This window comes from Gossypium arboreum, chromosome 13 (assembly GCF_025698485.1).
Source record: "Gossypium arboreum isolate Shixiya-1 chromosome 13, ASM2569848v2, whole genome shotgun sequence".
Lineage (NCBI taxonomy): Eukaryota > Viridiplantae > Streptophyta > Magnoliopsida > Malvales > Malvaceae > Gossypium > Gossypium arboreum.
In genome coordinates, this window is record NC_069082.1 from 115200723 (window position 1) to 115209376 (window position 8654).

At 33.5% G+C, this 8654-nt stretch overlaps 1 non-coding gene across 1 annotated transcript; it reads right to left on the reverse strand.

The window, feature by feature from the left end:
* Nucleotides 1-7982: 7982 nt before the first annotated feature.
* TRNAM-CAU (transfer RNA methionine (anticodon CAU)) lies at nt 7983-8056 on the reverse strand. The gene has a single exon. It is a non-coding gene; the product is annotated as a tRNA-Met (tRNA).
* Nucleotides 8057-8654: the final 598 nt, after the last annotated feature.

The following is an 8654-nucleotide window of genomic DNA, read 5'->3' on the forward strand; positions in this document are numbered from 1 at the left end:
ATCAAACACCTTGAACAAGGATTTGGTGCCTGTCATATGATTCGAACAGCCACTATCCACAAACCACAAATCACTTGGCTTATGGTTAGCATCAATACAAGCCATAAAAAGCTTGTTCTCCTCATCAATTTCTACTGTAAAGTTAATTTTTTGATCCTTATACCAGCAATCAGCTTTTATATGCCCATATCTGTTGCAATGATAACATTTTATGCATATTTTATGTTACCTTGCTCATTGTATTGCCTCTATTTATCTTTTTTTCTTCTGCATCTGCCTCTACCATAACCACGGCCACGACCACCACGAAATCCTCCTCTTCCTCGGTCATTGTTTGTTGAACGGTCATTGTCGCCTTCATTTGTGAATGTCTGCTTCACTTGAAATGCTTCCTCTTCGCTCTTTTCTATTAAACTATTGATTCTTGCCTCATGAGATTGAAGAGACCTCATCAGTTTATCAACAGAGAGAACTGATAGATCTTTGGATTCTTTTATAGCAGCCACAACATGATCAAATTTTATCGTCAAGCTTCGCAAAACTTTCACTACAATTATCTCGTCTGAAATTTGTTCGCCATGAGAGTGTAATTGGCCGATTATTGTCCTTGTTCGTGACAAAAAATTAGCAATTGATTCACCATTCTTCATCATCAAGGTTTCAAAATCACGTCGTAGTGATTGCAATTTCACCACTATAACCTTTGAATCACCTTGATACTATTTCTGCAAAATTGACCATGCTTCATTCGACGTGGTTGCTGCAGCAATTCATAAGAAAATAGAGTCATGAACCGCTTTCTGGATAATGAACAATGCCTTAGCATTATTTTTCTTGGTTTCTTTCAATCTCTTTTATTCTTCTTTATCAGGTTCACGTATGTCAACGAACTTATACTCGACCAAGTCCTATAGCTCTTGTGATTTGAATAATGTCTTCACCTTGATGCTCCACCACTCATATTTCTCACTATTGAAAATGGGTATGAGTGGTTGAAAGGAAGAAAAGCCAGCTGATGCCATTCCAAGAACACACACTCTCTTATCTTGTGTTTCTCAAAGACCCAAAAAAAAGGTGTTTCTCTCAAATACCCAGTGGACCCAAACGTAACTTTCACTCAATTTCCTAAAAGATCGAACCTTACTCTGATACCAAATTTGTCGAAGAAGGAAACGTGAAAGAGACAATTACAATATGCATCAAAGTTGTTCTATTATTGATGAACACTGAATTGATTAAAAAAAAAACATAAATGCCTATATTTATAGGCTTACAAAAAAACTATCTTAACCCAAAAATAGCTAACAACTTGAACTAAAAATAAAATCTGAAAATAAAATTTGAACTAACAAATATTCTACCAAAATACTTGGCCAACAACCCACTACTTTAAATTAATTCTCAACAGCTCTTAGGCTAAAGTAAGATTGATCTATCATATTTATATATGTCATATTAAGCTCTCTAGACACTTAAGGAGCTTATTCTCCAGTATTTTATAATGTTTTTTATTGTGATTTTAATTTTATATTTCATGTTTAATTTTAGTTTTTATTGCGTTTTTATTGTTTTTGGAATGAAGTGGCAAGTCTATGCCATTAGGAGCGTAACATTTGAATTAAGTTTGTTTCAAGCACTTAGTTGATGTGAACATGAGTTGAAAGGCCTAAAGTGGAGCTAAGGCCGTGACACCAACACCTTAATGTCGCGACATCAATGCCTTCACCTTCATTCAAAGAGTTGGACTTCAACGAAATGCACTTCTAAGTAGACTGTCTTCAAAGTCGCGTCACCAACATTTGTGGTTGCAACATGAGGCAAGAAATGTCGCAACATCCTCCATAGTTGCCAAAGTTGAAGAAGTCATGTCGCCTAAAGACAATGTTGCAATGCCATAGGGTCTATGTGGCAACATTGAAGCTTCCAAGCACCCAAGGGAGTTGTCTGTGGAGGGTGAATGTACCTGACGAGAGAAAATTATGAAGGGCAGTACTCAGTCCAACTAAGCTTAAGTCAAATATTAAGTTAGGCTATAATTGTCAATTGTAGGTCAAATTGTGTCAAACTATATAAGATACTTTATAACACATTTTGAAGGGAAACTTTTCATAGATTCTTAGCACTATCTTTTTAAGTTAGACTTTTAGAAATTCTCTTTTTAATTTTACTACACTTTACATTTCTTAGCAAAAAGTACAAGGACATTCTTGTACCTTTTGCAATCCCTTTATCATTTCAACAGATTTGTAGTATTTTTGTAACAACTTGTTGGCGGAGACTTAGACTCTATTACTGTTTGGCGTATAGATGGAAAAGTTAAGGATAAAATTGCGTAAATGAATTATTTTTTTGGCTAATTATAGTACTCTATGTGACTCGCGATTTGGCGAACTCCTAGTTTTGGCAAACTCTTCTAGTAAGTATCCATGCAAATCAGATGTTGTGGGCAAACTTGTTAAGTTCACAGATTGTTTTAACTTGTTTTTATTAGTGCTTGATGATATAATTAGCTATATCAAGTTTTAGTTGAAACTTATTTAGAACTGAACTAGACTACTATAGATGATTAGACTTAAAACTTACTAAGTGCGTTTAATCACAGGAATCAAGGGTGTTAGTGGGATTTTCTGATTTCTCCACTAAGCCTTGTCTCCATTGCTTGGTATATAAGAGTATTGGTGGATATCATGAGTCACCTTTACATCTTCTTCTTCTTTGAATTTCTTTATAAGTTTCTGAGAAAATCAAAGTATAGAGAGCTTATTCGAAGAGAGCTTCTTTATTTTAGCTCAAGAAACTAACAAGGGTCCCAACGAAAAGGGAAAAGGACTTGCTATGTAGATCACTGTACTAGATTTTTTTGGTGAGTTTCTTTTTACTTCCATATGTTGTAAATTACACTATTATATAAATTATGAAAGGAAAGTAATCTTTATTAGTAATGTATGAATCGTATATGTGTAGGTAATGATAAATAATGTCGTCAACCTGAGTTTAATATGTTTGTGTTATGAAGTAAAAAAACCATCCTTCATGCTCAAGTTAGTACCGCTAGTCTGTGATATATGAGGTATGATAGGTGGTGACGGAAGAGAAGATATGTTTGTGAAGCCTCTAGTAGGGTAGCTATATTGGAAACCAGATTGGCAGATCACGAGAAAATATGCTATTCTATATGAAAAATGATATAAAGAGTTAATGGGGAGTATGTGACCCCCTTCGAACATACCAACGTCCAGAGCAAGAATTTTGCACAAAAGATATTAAAGAAGCGATATTTGTAAGTATGTGAGTCAAGTTGTAATATAGTTACAATGAAGTAGTTGAGTACTCCGAGGATCGTGCCTAAGAGAGGCGAGTACTAAATTAATCCTAATCTAAACATAAATAGATATAATTAATACTTTAAATAAATTATATAGAGGGCTACCCATAGAGGCCACGCCTCAAGGTTGAAGTTGACTGAGTCTAATCGAGGTCGAATTGTAAATTGTAAATAACTATTGAATCATTAAATGTGTAAGGTTGTAAGAAATTAGAACAATTATGATGTGTGTATAAATGTCAAAGAAAAATTTGAAGGTTTAAGTTTTCTAAGTACATATTGTATAATAGCTCGTTTTCAATGAAATTGGAACATTGATTTTGGGACCACAAATCTGAAGTCAGAAAATTTATTTTTTTATTATTTTATTTCCTACAACATGATAGTATTACCGTATAAAAGTTTCGTTAAGAAATTTTACTATTTACATGCTTAATTTGATAAAAAGAATTAAATTGCAAAATGTGTAAAAAATGAGCTCTAGAAGTTAAAGGGATTTATTAGCTATAAGTTAAATAGTTGGAGGGTTTACGTGGTAATTATTCCATTTTTAAATTGAGTGGACTATTATGTTCATTATTTATGTTTCTTTTAAAGGATAAGTAAAAGGTTAAATTTGTAATTTAGAAATTAAAGTAAATTAAAATAAAACAAATGGTTGTATCATCTTCAACCTTAAACATTATCATCTAAAATTGAAGAAAAAGAAAGAACATTAGGGCTTGGAAGCATTCAATCATATCTCTCCATTGCATGTAAGCATTTTCATCCCGTTTTTAATGACTTCTATGTTTTCGATATTGTTGTAGCTTAATTTAGCTAGCCCAGTGACTAATTTGTAAAACTTTTTAAGGATTTGAGTTTTTCTATGAATGAATATTGGTTGCTTTTGTTATTTGATGGTAGAAAATGGATAGTTGTTGATAGATAAACAACTTTCGTAAAGTGATTTTTGGTAAAAATATCAAATAAGGATTAAATTGAAAAATATAAATTTTACATGGTATAATTTGTGAATTTATGAAATATATGGGCTGCTATAAGTATTTAGAATAATTGACTAGGCTTGGGTGGGGATAAAATTGCATGAATTTTATTTTCCGAGCCTAGGGACTAAATTGCCAAGAATTAAAAGTATTGGGGCAAAATGGTAATTTTCCAAAAATATGTTTTGGATTAAATTGAATAAGTTACATGTTGAATTAAGTTAAATTTATATGTATAGATCCAGTTAGACCTCGTATAGAGTTAGATCGGGGCAAAGAGAAAGTCTCAAATTAATCGCCTCCGTATCTACGTTTACTCGTTGAGGTAAGTTCGTGTAATTAAATTGTATTTATATGTTTTTAACTGAAATATATAAATGTTATGATTTGTCATATATAATTACCGAATGCATACCCAATGATGTACGACGATTATCGAGCTTCGTTTGAACTATTAGAATCCGTAGGATACAAATGACATGTCATTAGGGTTACTGATTTGGCTGAGGTCCTGCATGTGTTGCAGATACTCCATCGCTCGTGAGAGCATACCGATCTATAGCTTGAGTGAGCATACCAATTCACAGCTCGTATGAGCATACATGTATATGAATTGACGGATTATAGTTAATGAGCTAGCACACTATATGCAAGCTATCCCAGCTATCCAATGATATTCTAAATGGTTCAACGGGAAATGTTCTGTTATGAGATTATATGAGTTTGATACGAAACTATTATAGGTATTTACATGAAATACATGGAAATGATTTTACATGATATATAGATACATGATATGGATGTTACATGTATATGGAAACTTGATTAATTGTTGAGCTCGTCGATGATTATTGATTCATATATGAATTTACATGACTAATATGGTTGGTGTATATGTGCTTAGGCTTTTGGCCAAGTTGTGTTGGGATATGCTTTTTTACTTGCCTATTATTTCATCAAATGGTAAGTTAAATTCTATGTTATACAAACTTACTAAGCTTAAATGCTTACTCTGTGTTATTTTTCGTGTTTATAGTGAATCAGAAGCTAGTTCGGGTTGGAAGCTTGTCAGAGCTATATCAAACTATCCATCAGCTCTTTTGGTACTTTTGGTTGGTTTAATTTTGGTTATAATGGTATAGGTTATTTTGGCTAATGTTGGCTTATATGTGTTTTGGTTGTTGGAAATGACCATTTGGTTGGTTTGCATTTTGGCCTTATGTTAGTGAAATAGTATATTTTGATGTGTATATAAGTAGCCTTGTAATGGTTGATATGTGAGTTGATATGGTTGAAAGATGGAAGATAGAAAGGTAGTTGAATGTGCATATTAAATATGTAATATAATTTGTTGTGAATTGGTGTTTTGTTGTGGGAGGCATATATGTATATTAATGCTAGTGATTTTTAGGTCTAGGATGTTACACGAGTAAAACGCGGAGTAATGAATCTCTCGTTAGGAATAATTAATTATTGTCTCTTGGGAAGAAGAAATCAACTGAATACTTCGATTAAATAAAGGAAACTCTTTGATCGGTATTGATTCCAAGAGAGAAGAACAAATAATTTATGAAAAACAAATGAAAACTAAGTTTAATCCTACTCCTAAATAACGATGGTTTTTTTAAGGCATCTAAGATGACTTATTACATCAAATCCTTAAGGTCTTATTTATAGGAGTGTTGGCTGCCCAAATTAGGTCTTTGGCACATCCTAAGTCTTCGTATAAAGTTGATTGTACAAAAGAAAATAGCCTTAGAAAACTAGGGCATTACGTTAACCTATGTTGTGCCATAGGCCTTGCATGGCATGACACGACAGACAATTTGTGCCTCCCTTGGTTTGTTTCATGCTTTGATGGCTTGGGAAGCTTGTGTATCACTCGTCCTTTGCTCCTACATCAATTGGGCCTATAAATCGTCATCCTATACATTCAATTCAACACATTAGCACTACCTAAGGCCCGTGTCGGCCTAATAGGTCACAACACTTATAAAATGTGTTAAAAATTTATTTTTATTAACTTTTAACACTAAGTAATAAATATTTTCTTTGTGCGGTGGTAAAAAAAACATGCTTTTTTAGGGAGAGATACTATTTCACCTTCACCAATCGAGTCGCAGGTATCTAACATATTCACATCTAATGATTTTCCACAAAGTGGTGACGAAAGGTATAACTTGTACAAATATTTCCAGTTTGTAATTCGATCCTATCCATTAGATCGTAGAGCTATTTACTCGATTGCAGACATTTCTGGAACACCTCTAATAGTGGGACAAATAGTCAATTTTGAAAGAACTTATAGTCAACCTCTTTCAGATATGAATCCATCTGATTCAGAAGAGAAGAACTTGCATCAGTATCTCAATTTCAATTCAAAAATAGGTTTGATTCACACTCCATGTTCTGAGAAATATTTACCATCTGAAAAGCGGAAAAAATAGAGTCTTTGTATAAAGAAATGCGTTGAGAAAGGGTGGATGTATAGAACCTTTCAACGAGATAGTGCTTTTTCAACTCTCTCAAAACAGAATCTATTCCAAACATATATGCCATGGTTCCTTACTTCGACAGGGTACAAATATCTAAATTTGATATTTTTAGATACTTTTTCAGACTTATTGTCGATACTAAGTAGTAGTCAAAAATTTGTATCCATTTTTCATGATATTATGCATGGATCGGATATATCATGGAGAATTCTTGAGAAAAATTGTGTCTTCCACAATGGAATCGATAAGTGAGATTTCGACTAAGTGTTTACATAAGTTTCTTCTGTCTGAAGAAATGATTCATCGAAATAATGAGTCACCATTGTTATCGACACATCTGAGATCACCAAATGTTCAGGAGTTCCTCTATTCAATCCTTTTCCTTTTTCTTGTTGCTGGATATCTCGTTCGTACACATCTTCTCTTTGTTTCCGAGCCTATAGTGAGTTACGCATGAGTTCAAAAGGTCAAATCTTTGATGATTCCATCATACATGATTGAGTTGTGAAAACTTCTGGATAGGTATCCTACATCTGAACTGAATTCTTTCTGGTTAAAAAATCTCTTTCTAGTTGCTCTAGAACAATTAGGAGATTCTCTAGAAGAAATACGAGGTTCTGCTTTTGGCAGCAACATGCTATGGGGTGGTGGTCCCGTTTATGGGGTCAAATCAATACGTTCTAAGAAGAAATATTTGAATATCAATCTCATCGATATCATCGATCTCATAAGTATCATACCAAATCCCATCAATCGAATCATTTTTTCGAGAAATACGAGACATCTAAGTCATACAAGTAAAGAGATCTATTCATTGATAAGCATTTGAATTGTTATATAATTTCGATTGTTAATTAGTTTAGTTGTGGAATTTGATAAAATCGCCCTGAACTGAAAAAAGTATTTGTCCTAGCTCTAACTAAATATTCTTTCGTATAAAGAATCAATAACGAAAATGCAGATATAGTCGAATGGTAAAATTTCTCTTTGCCAAGGAGAAGACGCGGGTTCGATTCCGCTATCCTTGAGGCAATGTATTTAAGATAAGAGGATAAAAGATTCGTTATAGTTGACTGTAAATAGTTGACTGGAATTGGAATATAATACACCCTCTAAAAGAAAAAATGACTAGTTAATAGGGTCAAGTCTAATTTTTTTTGTCAAAAAAATGTAATGTTGTGGGAACGGGATTTGAACCCATGACCTCAAGGTTATGAGCCTTGCGAGCTACCAAACTGCTCTATCCCACGATGAAAAGAAACCAAACTAATGGATAAACAAAGATTGAATGTGCCCCTCTTCCATATATGTACAAATAGAATAGCCTATTTATACAGAATGATAAAGTGGCCCCTCTATGATCATCGATCTTAGAAATAGATAGAAAAAGTAAGGGATATTTTAATCCTTACCAACTTGATCTTGTTGCCCCTGGCAACAAACATGCGTGAACCATTTCACGAAGTATGTGTCCGGATAGTCCAAAGTCTCGATAGTTAGCTCTCGGTCTTCCAGTCGAAAAGTAACGTCGATGAAGACGTGTGGGTGCGCTATTTCGTGGTGAGGATTGTAACTTTCCATGAATTTTTCATTTCTCACTCAACGATGGAACTTTGCTTATTTCTTTTTTTAAGGATTGACGATCCTTTCGACAACCTATGTTGTGTTGAAGGGATATCTATATGATCCGATCGATTACGTAAAGCCCGCGATATATGAGCGGGAAAGTATCTGAAAAAGACAGTTCTTTTCTTTCTATTATATTAGTATTTTCTATTCTATTTTTTCTATTCTATTAGTATTAGATTAGTATTAGTTAGATTAGATTAGTATTAGTTAGTGATCCCG